The sequence below is a fragment of the Drosophila serrata genome, unplaced genomic scaffold (genome assembly GCF_035046125.1).
Source record: "Drosophila serrata isolate PLE 108 unplaced genomic scaffold, ASM3504612v1 contig_276, whole genome shotgun sequence".
NCBI lineage: Eukaryota > Metazoa > Arthropoda > Insecta > Diptera > Drosophilidae > Drosophila > Drosophila serrata.
The window spans coordinates 799,171-813,441 of NW_028257174.1; the positions used below are offsets into that span (position 1 = coordinate 799,171).

The 14,271-nt window shown below is 29.9% G+C and overlaps 1 protein-coding gene across 1 annotated transcript in view; it reads right to left on the reverse strand.

The window, feature by feature from the left end:
- Positions 1 to 14,271, reverse strand: part of Pde9 (phosphodiesterase 9) — a 174,248-nt gene that overhangs the window by 156,280 nt on the left and 3,697 nt on the right. The window contains exon 2 of the mRNA XM_086835313.1: positions 2,017 to 2,114. The gene's annotated coding sequence lies outside the window, so the exon portion shown is untranslated. The remainder of the gene's footprint in view (positions 1 to 2,016; positions 2,115 to 14,271) is intronic.

The window sequence follows — 14,271 nt, forward strand, 5'->3', positions numbered from 1 at the left end:
TTTCCTTAAAAGAATTTTAGAAAGCAATTTCATTTTTACAATTATCTACCATAAAACATTATATGTAAGCAATATGTTTACATATACAATATATAAAGAAAACGTGTAGAAATAAACTAACTAGGGACAGTAAATAACTATGATCAGTAAGTAACACTGAACAGTAAGTATAAATAATCATTAAGTAACTATAATCAGCAAGAACTAAACTATCTATGATTCGTAAGTATCTATGACTAGTAAATATGTATGTTTGATCAGTTACTAACTTTGAACACTAGTAAACAATGACTTGCAACTTTTGTAACACAACACATATCTAAGACTCGGCCGGCAGCAGTCACTTCGTTCCGGGGAGGTTAGAACCAGTTGAGAATTATATGCTCAGATGTACGAAATTTGCTTTGGAACAAATTTAAGCTATTTGAATGAAACTATGGAGTAATTGTTCTATATAAATTTGCTACTATATAAATCGGAGCATGGCGAATCGGTGGACTATATATATATATATATATATTTTATATATATATATATATATATATATATATATATATATATATATATATATATATATATATATATATATGTAGCTGCCATAGGAACAATCGGACGATTTATAGAACTATGATCATTAATTAACTATGATCTGTAAGTATCTATGACCATTAAGTAACTATGATCAGTAAATATCTTTGAAAATCGGACTTCTATATCATATTAGCTACCCTCCTTTTTTGAGAATAATTCTTATTAAACTTGTTGTTTACTCGATATTATTTTCAATTTAAATATATATTTTAGACACATTTCAGCATTATCTAAATCAAGATTGTCTTCTCTCATTGTCAAAAGTGGAACTGAGGACTTAATCAGATTCGTATGCGTAGTGTATTTAAAACCGCCCTTGATAAATGGGTATTATTAAGGTGCATTAACACCCACGCCTGTTATTTTGTCGCAGCAAATATGTCAAACGCTGGTTTTACTTACTTAACGTATGCATTAACTGAACTTAATTAATTACTTACCGACTCTGTCGTCGAGCAATTACACAGAATCAGTTTTGGAGAGGGAGAAAGAGCAGACACGCGGTCGAAAGAGATGGATAGAAAGTGAATAAGAGAGGTAGTGAGTGTGAGAGGTGTTTAACCGCAAAACTCAATTTAACTGCTGGTCGAAATGCTGGCGGTGAACCATCAACCCAAAGACAACTTTGACGCCAAGAACTTGGCTTTAAAGAAGACATTTCTTTCAACTATAAACTTCGATTTGGGTATTGAGTGTAATTTAAAATTAATCAAAGAAAGGAAGAAGCAGGTGAAACATAAGGTAATCAAATTAAACATAAAATTATTAGGGACTACTAAACAAATTTCTCTAATATTTGTAAATATTTTGCTTGAAATAAGTATAAAGCTGAGAAATTTAAGGGGAGAGATACCTCAAAGAAAGGTTAAAAAATAGATAAATTATCGATTTATATATTAATATTTATATCTGTATTTAGAACTTACTATAAATGTGTGATAAATCTATATTATGTTTGATATTTTCAAATAAATAAAAACTTGTATCCTATAAAGTAATTAGAAAGAGAAGAGCCTTCAAAAATTTTCGATACTTTGATCAACTTTCGATAAATGTTTCGATATAAATGTTTTAAATGTTTTTAAGGCTAACCTATTTTTTTCTGTCTTTTTTTTAACGAAAATAAAATGTAATTAAAGCAAGTTTATAAAGTTTAATATTGAAAAAGTTGGCTTACTCAGGAAACTAAAATGTATTCTATAATATAGTATATATTATATTATATTATATTATATTATATAGTATATATTATATTATATTATATAGTATATATTATATTATATTATGTTATATAGTACAAATTATATCCTTAGTATATTATTATTATATCACATTTTCCACACTATTCAATTCGTGTAATATATTCCTCAAAAGCCCTTTAAATCGCTCTTGTAAATTGTAAACAAATAGTTGACTCTGACTCACCCTTCAAGTTGTTGTTTGCCAAGATAACATCTTTTTCTGTTCGCTGGCAAAAAAAAAAGAGAATATAATTGATAAGCGTCCCCCTCAAGGTGATAGAGCTGAAACACAAAAAAAAGAAAGAAAATAATAAATACAAAAAAGAGATTACAACTGGCGGCAACAAGTGTGTGCAAATTGGTATCGATTCTGTTTGATTAATTGTTACAGCCAATCGAAAATGTAAACAATATGTTAACAGCCTGATTATCACACTTCGATATGTACATATACAGATATATATATATATATATATATATATATACAAATATATGTTTATGGGGGTGTCTGGTGCACGCTACACAGGTACAGGTGATCGGGGTAAAATGGGGAAATGTAAATGGAAAAGGCCCCTATTATGGTTGTGTAGATAATACAACACAAAAGTAGGTAGCATGAACAATAAGCCTAAATAGCATTAAAAATAAAGCAAAAAATAGGGAAAATAATAGAGAACAAAATAGAGAGAAATATATATAAAGAAAACAGAGTAGAGTAGTAGTGAAAAAAAACTCATTGCAGGCAAATATATCATGGCACTTGCCTGGCGTAATTAAAAAAAAAATTTCTTATCAATTTCAATTTCAATTGTTAATTGTTGTGGCCTCACTCCAGCGTTTCAGGTATCTATATCTATTGTACATAAATTTATATGGGCGCAGCCCATAGAGATACTGTCGGTTTTATACATGAGGCATAAAATGAGGGACGCCAGAGCCAGTCAGGATCGATAAAAACAAAACCCCCAAATAAGAAATAAAAATTCACTCACTTTAAAATACAGTAAGCTCCTAGTGAGTGAAATTTCTAGTACATAGATCTAAGCTAAATATTTCAGTTCAATTAACTCGAAATAACTGAAACTAACCTGAGCATTTAGGAGCACACACAAAATGGGGTTATTGTAAATGGCAAAATTTATTCCCTTTTGTGAGTCTGCATTTTCCACAGAAATTGAGGGAGTTTAAGAGTTGGAATTACAACGCCCCCCAAAATGCCAGGCCAGATCATAATGTTTGTCTCACTTCCAACAAACCAAGGTAAATAGGAAAATAGTCGTCAAGTTGGTAACTATAATGCACTCGGAAAAAAATACCTTAAAATTTTAAATTATAAAAAAAATAAATATTTGCTACTAAATAATTTATACAGATATTTTTTGCTACTATTATGATTAACTTAAATTGTAAATACTGAAAACGGTAGTAAAGTAATTAAATATGGCATAAAACATACATAAATTACAATTATAATCGTTAATTATGAAAATAAAAATAGCTACAAATTAAGTCAATATTTTATGCTTGAGTTTTATGCACAATAAATCTATTTTTTTTAGAATTGTTATATTTTTAATATATTTTATCATAAAGGTTAGATGGTTCAAAGGAAAACCTTAACATTTAGCCGATATTTTTATAATACTATCGATAAACACATATTTTAAAGTCAAATGCTATAATTTTCCATATTTAAAACTTCTAAAAATCGATAATCTGTTGGTATATCCGTTAATTATATTCGGAAAATAATATAAATGCATTAAATAACATTTTAACATTTGTTTAAATAATATCAGTATTTCAAAGTCAATTTCGATATTTATAATTTCTGGAAATCAAAGTTTACGAAATGATTTTGAGCTCAATATATATTTTATATTAAAAAATCTCTTCTTTTTTTACAGTGTAGAACAGAGGATAGGGATATTAGGATCCTTGTCTTTGGGTACCAGCTCCAGACCTCAATCGCATCCCCGAGGCTAGCAAATTGAGCTGGATGTTTTCACTTGCCATTTCCGGACTGCAACAACAAACCGCAACACACACACACACACACAGTGGCACACTCTGTACCCACACACACACACAAACACACATACAGACAGGGAGGAAAAATAAACTTTTGGAAAGGAAGGACATGCCATTGTACGAAGGTATCCTGTTGTGGCCAAAGAAGAGGAGCCACCACAATCCAGTTGAGTCGATTCGAATGGCATGCGAACTCGTTTTCGTTTTCCATAATTACTATCATCATTTGATTCTGGTTCTGGTTCAGAGCTTATCGTATATAGAAATATATATATATAACTGGGCAGTGCAAATTGTGGGGATATTAGGTTAATTCAAAGGCGTTGCCAAGTAAAAGGATTCCGATTATCAGAACAGAAACTGTAATTTAAGGCTAAGCATGTTTACGCAAAATTGACTTGAATTGGTTTATAAATAAATTGTTTGACTTAATTAAATGTTTTTTGGAATTTATAATAAATAACTTGATATAATTTAATGGAATTAATGTATAAATAATTGAGTGACATGCTTACACATCATGTTCAAATATCAAATAACAATTTATTAAAGAAGCTTTAAACAAGCTAAGAGAATTTTTATATTTTTACAAGGTATTCTACCCTTAGTCAGAAGTCTAAAACTAAGTGAAGGAGTCATTTCCGAACCTATAAATCATATATATTCTTGATCAGCATGATGAGTCCAATCGATCTAGCCATCTCAATAAAAAAAAATTAAATTTTTACAAATTTTTATAAGGGGTTACATCGTTAAAATTCTCAAAAATTTGACAAAAAAAATCTAATTTTTAAACATTTTAAATTGAGTATGCAGAATTATTAACCTCCTAAAAACTAGCATAGGGCAGCTTTCCGAATTAAAATTAATGCTTTTTCGGCTTAGTTATGAGTATTTTAGACTTTTATTTTTCGAAAAAATCTTTATATAAAAGTATAGATAAATATCGATTACAAATGGTAATGCACCTTCAATCAAAAGCTTAAAAGAAAGCGAAGAAGTCATTTCCGACCCTATAAATCGTATATATTCTTGATCAGCATCAACAGGCGAATCGATCTAGGCACCTCAGGCAGAAAATACAATTTTTAAAATTTTTTTCATTTTTTTACATCGTTAAAATTGTCAAAAAAAAATCGAAAAATTTTATTTTTTTTACGTTTTAAATCGGGTATGCAGATTTATTAACCTTTTAAAAACTAACATAGGAAAGCTTTCCGTTTTAAAATTAATGCATTTTTGGCGTAGTTGTGATATTTTTAGATTTTGAATATTCGAAAAAATTGTCATGTAAATGTCATTAAATTCCTATTCGATTTCCTATTAGATCCTATAATTTAAATGCTAATTGCAAGGGTATATCTTTGTATACTCTTCATTATATTTTGTATCTTATTTTAGTTAATTCTACTTAATTTTATTTGATTTCATTAGTTGACTTTACAATTTTCTGCTGGCAATGAGGCGTCTCGATGTCAGACTTGGCAATTTTCGTGCCAAGGTACTTTATGTGTCTCTCAGAGTCCATGTTGTGCATTTTAAAGCTCTGGAGGTTCGGAATTGTATTCGATATATATAGGTATTATACAACTCCGATCCGAGAGCGGCACGCGACTCTGCGCCTGCGCATTTGAATATAAAATAATAATAAAAAACAGACCACAAATCGAGCGAGTTATTTCACTGCAAAATGCCAGTCATGTAGCGACGTCAACTGTATGTTGTTTCGTTTATATTTGTTTTATTTCTTTTTTCCTCCAGCCGTTGACAAATTGAGCCGAAATGATAAAGTAAGCGTTAAGGTGTTAGCTTCTTTATTTTATTATTATTTTTTTCTTTTTCGTCTCAGCCAAATTCCCGTGTGTTTTTCATTGTTAATGATCACAATAAATTCAATGTCCGCATGTGTGATCCATCTCACACATGTGCCAGACAACTTCTGGGTTATACAGTGAGAGAAATTATATGATAATAGGATGAAAAGAAAATTTACAAATATTTTTGTAGTTGAACATTGGTTTAATATACAAAAGTGGGGGTTAAAAGATATATGTTCTCATTTTATGTCAAGATTGTGTTTAAATTAACAGCAAAATAATATAAAATAATAAATTGATTATATTTATTAGCATATATAAAATACTAAACAAATTGTTGAAACGAAATGAATTTTATTTAATCCCTATTACTTATTTTGTTAAAAATACATTTAATTTAATGCATTCCCCTTTCTGTTTTATTATTCCCAGTGTAAATATTTGATAACAATTGTATTTTGTTGGCGACAAAAATCGTTTTGGCCAAGTGCTAATTGGTTAGTTAAAGAGACGTCAATATATATTGAGTAATACCGATCGGGGCACGGATCTCTTTCAGTCTGAAACCATTATCTGTTGGTTTAGGTTTATTTTTTCTTCTTTTTCGGTCTGTTTGTGTGGCACAAACAATGGGCGAAATAATAAAAAGAAATATAAGATCCCCAAAGGCATGGCATTTGGCCCAAATTAAGTTCTGTTCAAACAGAACCGACATATAGAACCTGTTATTCAAAAGCTGTTGACAACTTGTTGCCATCGAGCAAATAGCGCCAACAACATGGCCCAAGAATGTCAGAGATATAAGAGAGAGGGAGATCACCTGTTGCCACCTCCCACATTAATCGTATATCTGGTATCCGTATCTGGTATCTAGTATCTAATATCTGGTACCTGGTATCCGTATCTAATATCTAATATCTTTAGCCTAACAAGAAGAGTCTCCGAAGTCGGCAACTTTAAAGCCAAAGGGGTAAACATAGCAAAAGAACAACAAACAAAGTTCTCATCTTAATCTAAACAATTCGTGACAATCGGTAAATATTTACATCTTCATTTTGGTACGATTTTTTGTATATTTCAGATATGTTTATTATAAACGAATGAAATTGTTTATTGTATTTAAAACCCCTTACTTCCTACCATTCAAATTTTATTTATTGCTTTGAAATTGATCATTTAACGTTTTTAATTTATATTTATTGACACCTTAATTGATCATTAATTTTAATGAAGACTCGTAAAATGGAACTGGATTTATGTTTCAGTTTTATAGCGGCGATAAATGATTAATGATTTACTTTTTAAGGCCGAACATAAAGTTATTAGAAGATTATATATATTAACTAGATCTCTATAGATTTTACGACGCAAATCTATTTTGTTTGTGGACTAAACTTATATATCCAGTTCAAATTTGATTCGCAAACAGACCAACAAACCATGAAGACGACGACAAACGACAACGACAATTGTTTGATAAAACGTTATCGGACTTTTTGGGGTCTCTGACACTCGAATGACACTCGGAATATAATGGCACAAGTCTGCGGCCTCGTAGAGTTTATTTCTAAATTTAGAATTAACTTTTTTGGCAGTCCATCGGAGCGTTACCTTAATTTTATATGTATTTTTCACAACCAACAGGCGGTTTTAACTGGATTTTTTAAGTTATTTCTTAACTTCTTGAAGTTAACTTTGACAACACGTGCAACTTGCACTTGCACCGGATTTTCTCTGGGAAATTCTCTGCCCTGTGCCTCTCTTTTCTCTCTCCCACTCTCAATATCTCTCCACCTCGGACTCTCTTTGGAAAGAGAAAGAAATGCTCTTTTATGGGCATGACCAGGCAGACTTGTTTGTTGTTCTCGCTGAGACAGGGCAAAGTCCATCGATTGATGCCAAAGTTCAACAAAGATTTAATACTTTATCACAAATTTTTATAAATAATATATCTTTAATGATTAAACATTTTTATAAGCTACATAAATAAATAATAAATATATATTTATGCATAATTTTCATAGGGGTTTAACTATGATTGGCTTTCTCAAGACTTTAAGTCAAATCTTTGTAGATTTATTAACAATCTGTTAAACCTATTAAATTTATGGGAAATTAAATACATTAAAAAAACCAAGCCTATATTTATCCCCTTAAAAAATAATTATTTATAAAATTTCAATTGTCTTTATCCATTATATTTTTCCTATTATTAAATTATTTGCATGTATTTAATAACTTGTTGAGCTTTGTTAGGTATTATTTCAACGATTTAAGTATTAAATTTTGAGTTCCTTTTATTACTTTAATATTTATTAATTTGCTTTTTCTTTGTATTTTTATTTATATGTAATTTCTTTTTAATTTTAAAATTATGGAAATGGTTTTTGGTGTTAATTGGAATTCACTTGATGCAAGTCCCGCCTCTTCCCGGGTGGGATTGAACCGATCCAGAGTCTTGAAAATAGCAACAAACCAAAAACCGATCCGAAGCGAACCGGTTGGACCAAAAGGAAAAAAAGAAAATAAAAAAAGCAACAAAAAAAATAATAATAAAAAAATAAAGAGACTATGCGGCAACAGGTCCCTGTACGTAATACAAAGCTTGGCAATGCAAAAGCAACAATTACACAGAGAAAAATATGAATAAATCCATAATAAACAACTAGCAAATAAATTAATTAAATCATACATACGTCAATGTTAAAATATATTACTTGTTTTTATTATTTGGTTTAATATTTTTATACCCTTGCAGGACATTATAAAATCAGTCAGAAACTGAAAACTAAGTGATGGAATCATTTTCGACCCTATAAATCATATATATTCTTGATCAGCATGAACAGGCGAATCGATCTAGCCATCTCCGGTAGAAAAATATTTTTTAAAATTTTTTCCAAATTTTTAAGGGATTGCATCGTTAAAATTCTCAACAAAAAACATCGAAAAAATCTTAATTTTAAAAAATGTTTAAATGAGTATGCAAATTTATTAACATATTAAAAACTAACATAGGAACGTTTTCTGAATTGAAATTAATGGATTTTTAGCTCAGTTATGAGTTTTTTAAACTGCGATTTTTTCGTAAAAATTATCATATAAAATATAGTTAATATCGACTAAAAAATGTTATTATAATTTAAGTCAGAAGCTTGAAAGAAAGTGAAGGAGTCATTTCCGACCCTATAAATCATATATATTCTTGATCGGCATCAAAAACCGAATCGATCTAGCCATCTCCGTTAGAAAAATAATTTTTAAAATTTTTCCCAAATTTTTAAGGGGATACATCGTTAAAATTCTGAACAAAAAAAATAGAAAAAAAATTTAATTTAAAAAAGTTTTAAATTGAGTATGCAGAATTATTAACCTATTAAAAACTAACATAGAAACGTTTTCCGAATTGAAATTAATGGATTTTTAGCTTAGTTATGAGTTTTTTTAACTTGAATTAAAAAAAAAAATGTTCATTTCAAAATATTAATAAATATATAAATATTTTAAGCTTAGTTATGCTTGGTATATAAAAAAAAATATAATAATTAATATAATAATTATTATGTACAAGTATTTAATAATAATAAAGACTAATAAACTTTAAAAGGATCTAAATAATTTTTAAATATTAGTTTAAAGCCCTGTTAAGCCCTAATAATATATATATAAATTAATAAACAAATCAATTTAATTAATTTAATTAATAAATAAAACATTTTCCCTTGAATTTCCCCGCAGTGCATTTGTGGAAACACAAAAAAAAAAACAAAAGAAAAACAACAAGCTTTGCTCCAGTCCCCCCAAAAAACTGGCTCCATGTACCAACCAGACCCTGTCCTCCATCCTCGCCCAGCCTCCCCCCTCTGTTCATCCCTCTTAAGGTCGTCTGTAGAACGGAACCCCGGAGACAAGACTCGGACAAAATACAAGTAAGAAAAAAAAGTAGTAAAAAAATAAAGTAAAAATAAAAGAAAATACAAGAAGTAAGAAAAACTGGCTGGCAACCGGCACAACAGCTTTGGCATTGCGTTGATCACAATGATGATCATCTTTATTATTATATTGATCATCATCATTATTATATTGATCATGATCATTAACATCATTATCACCATCAGCACTATCTCTGGCATCATCGATGACGCCGGCCGGCCGAAGAATGCACCGAATGCGCTCTCGAAAAGTAAAAAAAAAAAAAGACGACGAAGAAACAAGTTTTCCTCTGGAAATATATGTGAGCACATTGCAATGCGCTCAAGTTCATCCAAGATCGACCAGGAGGAGGAGCAGGATGAAGAGGATGAGGAGGATCTAGGTGTGGATCGAAGGATATGGCGGTGGTGGACTGAATGTGATGTGTGTGCCATCTGTTGTTGTGCTCAGTCTCAGTCTCTCTTTCAGGCTAATGCAGTCTATTATGTGATGTACATAGACGATGGAACAGAATCAGGTTTAAGTTGAGGAAGATCACCGATCTGGGCAGGGATTTAATATCCAGAAGCCCAACAATCATTATCAATACGAAGAACTATACATTTAAACTAGATTTTAGTAAAGAAATCAAATCATAAAACCTTTTAAAGTTAAACTTGAATTGGTATTCTATATTTATTGTACTTGAACAATGTTAAATGAAGTAGTTCCAACGAACACAACAAATGGTGTTCATTTATTCCAGAATGAACACTCTAGACTTAAATTAAGAATGAACATATGTTATAAAATAAAATAGGTTAAAGTGATATATTTTAATAAAAACGAACATTTTTTCCCAACAGAATTCTACATAAACATAAGTTCTTAATAACAACTTTTTGCATTCATTTTTATTCATTTATTCCAGAATGAACACATTTAATATGATATATATTTGTGACCCTATATATTATGTTAATTAATTCCTAATTACCTACAAGGTAAGTAGCCTCCTCCAATAATCTTGACTCAACTCAAGAGTTCTCTGGATGACTAAGAACAAATATATATACATTTAAATATAGGAGAGAGTGGGGCGTCCCAATCAAACAGATGATGATTTTTAGTCTACGTGACTGTGTCGAATTCTTTAATATTTGCCCAATATATATATATTTTTTTAAGAGGGCTTCATTGTTTATACATCTATTTTTTCCTACTCTTGTTTTGTTTTGTTATTATAATAATAATAAACAACAGCAACAGCCGCAGCAATAACTAAAAAGTACATACGAAACAAAAAAAAACAATTTATCGTTATTAGTATTACTAAGTAATATTTTAAGAATAATTTCGCGCTTTTGTTTTGTTTTTAGCCGCCAGTTTTTGTTTGTTTTTCTTGGTGGCCAGCATTGTGCGGTTAAAAGCAAACAAAACATGAATTTTTATTTACCATTTAAACCTGCACACATCATCACCAGATAGCAGATATATATATATGTATATATCTTTATATATATAGATAGTAAACACACACAGTTGAGTGAACATTTATGGGAATTAAATTGTAAAATTGAGACAGCATATGGTAAGTGGAGCAAACTACCTCCAAGTTAGCATTATTATTGAATATTAAATATTACTTTAGTTCATATATTAAAATATAAAATTTATTTATAAATTTAATATTCATTATTATATTTAAGATTATTATTCGTAAGCTATATAAATAAATGCAGTATTTAAACCATGAAAAAAAAACCTGAAGAATCCATAATTGTAAGTTTTCTAATGAGTTTTAATTAAATGTGATCAATTTTTCTTAATTTTTAGAAACTAATTTTATTTATCATAAATACAAAGTATTCTTAATTAATCTCAAAGGTCTATTATAATTTTTAAGTTATTAATAAAGTAAAATATTTAAAAGTAAAATATTTTTGTATTACAACAATCCATGAGGCAAAAGATACAACATTAATATTTATATAGTTATTTATTCAAGTATTTTGTTTAACGAATAAGTCAATAAACTGAACCTCTTTAATTTCATATATTAATTATTAATTATTTGGCATTGTTAAAGTTATTAATTAATTATTAATTTGATTCTAAGAGGTATCTAATACGGCGCCTACTTGTTGCAATTCAAGTTCTCATAGAAATATCTATATATCTTTTTTTTTGCGTATCTTTGGCGCCAGTTATCTGACCACATAAGCCAGCAACAACAACAACAAAAACAACAAAAACAACAACATTGACAACTACAATAATAATAAGAACAGCAACAACAAGTGGCAGGCAGCGACTATTAAAAACATAATTTATCAACAATTTACATGCCAAGTCCAAGGCGTTTGTTAAGTGTTATTAAAAAATTACAAGCCTATACAAAGTTCGATGTGTGTGCGTGTATTTGTGTATCATTTTCCCGGCCTCATGAATATGCAAGAGGGGAAAATTGCAGCCAAGGAGTTGGCTTTTCTTTTCCAATCATTAACCAATACTAGTCCCAAGGATGCAGTCTGGTCAAAGCCGCGCGATGCCAAAGATTTTCAATTGAAAATTGCCCACTAAGGCTGGGTAATTATCCCCCCTCGAAAGATATACAAATACACAATTACACATCGGATCGCATAGGATCGAATCGTAGTTCGATAATGGCTGCTTTTATTTCGTCTTTGAATGAGAATAAATAAACAAAAGATTCGGTTTGCTGACTGCATGGAAAATTTCGCAAATAATTCCAAAGAAGTTGCTGTTATCTTAACTTTACGAAATTTGAATGGAAAATTTTTAAGAGATCGTTTATTTTTTGGCACAGGAAAATGTATTTTGTTGCTGTTTATATTTTAATAAAATTTGCATTACGTTTATTTATATATTTTTATTTATTTATATATGTTTTAGTTATCAATTTGAATATTTGCTCTTCATTAAAAAATTTGTTACTTAATTTAATTTCCCATTAAATGCTGATGACTTCTAACCAATTTTTTATATCTGTGACAGTTCAATTTTTCTATCAATCATATTTACAACAAAAAATCTGTTGTTGGGAAATTAATAAATTAAATTTAATTATTACGTTCCCATATTTCAGTGGTAAAAAAAAGACAAGCTTGAAAAAAATTGAATTTTTACTTGAAAATTAATTTAATATAATTTTAATGCAAATGGTTCCATAAATAAATAGTTATGCATAAAACTAAGTGAAGAAATCATTTCCGACCCTATAAATCATATATATTCTTGATCAGTATAAACAGGAGAATCTTTCTAGCTATATCCGGCCGGAAAAAAATTTTCCAAATTTTTTCCAAATATTATAAGGGGTTACATCGTTAAAATTTTTCAAAAATTTATCAAAATTTATTTGAGTATGCAGATTTATTAACCTTAAAAAAACTAACACAGGACAGCTTTCCGATTGAAAATTAATACATTTTTGGCTGACTTATGATATATTTTCTCTGTAAGGGTATAGGAATTTTGGTATCCTCAAGTCAGCTTTCTTACTTGTTAAATGAAGCTCTAAAAATTAACACAATGGTGTTCCAGAGTGTGCAACATATTTTTAAAGGAAGGGAGTATTTATACTGACTTTTTACCAATGTTATTCATTCATTCCAAAATGAACACCAAAGACTTGAGTTCAAAATGAACACATTTAATATAATAAATATTTTTTCCATCTATATTTATATATTAAGTAGTTACTTAGCAAGTGCTTACTGTATTTTTTTTTGTGCAGGTTCTGCATTTATATGTATATATGAAGTACATAAAACAACATTAATAAAACCGATTGAAGTTGCCCGCAAATCGCATTCTTCGCAGCCACTTGACGAGCAATGATCGCTTATTTTTTAGAGATCTAAGATTTGGAATCTGGAATCAAGTATATATATGGATTCTGGTATATGGAATATGAATTGAATGGAATTTATGGCGTATCTTGAAGCATTTGGCACGTGGGTGACCGACCGACCGGCAAATGCGGAAGCGTCACTTGACGATGGCCAAATATGAGTTCTGAATTCCGTATCTGTATCTGTATATCTGTATCTGGGGCTATAGCTGTAGCTGTATCTCACAGCGAGCATCTGCAGTGCCTCATAATCATTCAAGTGGGTGTCTTCAACATGAATGAAATGGAATTGGAATTGGAATCGGAATTGGAAGAGCAGCATCCACTGGCGGCCACACAAAAATCTCGTTCAGTCACTTTGCGAAAAGCACTAAACAGTACAGAATCGTATAGAACCGAGACCAGCACAGATACAGATACGAATCCAGAGATTCAGATACAGATACAGCAGCAGCTCTCAGTGCTCTGTACCTGTATCTCTGTATCTGTATCTCTGTATCTGTATCTGTGTATCTGTGCGGTTGCAGAGCAATCGAATCAAGAGACAAACTGGGTAATTGGTTCATTATATAGTAGAAGCCAACGACATCCGCTCGTTAATGTAAATTACACAATAGTTTCGAATCACTTTTTTTTCCTTCTCTTTTTTGTTGTATTCTTTGCTTATTATTATTATTTCCTTTGGTTTTTTTGTTCAGTTCTTATCCTTTGCAGTTAATTTTAGGAGCGGTAAACAGATGGATTTAAGTAAAGCTTAGCCATGAATATATAATAATTTCCAGCATGTTTTCAAGAGGTATTT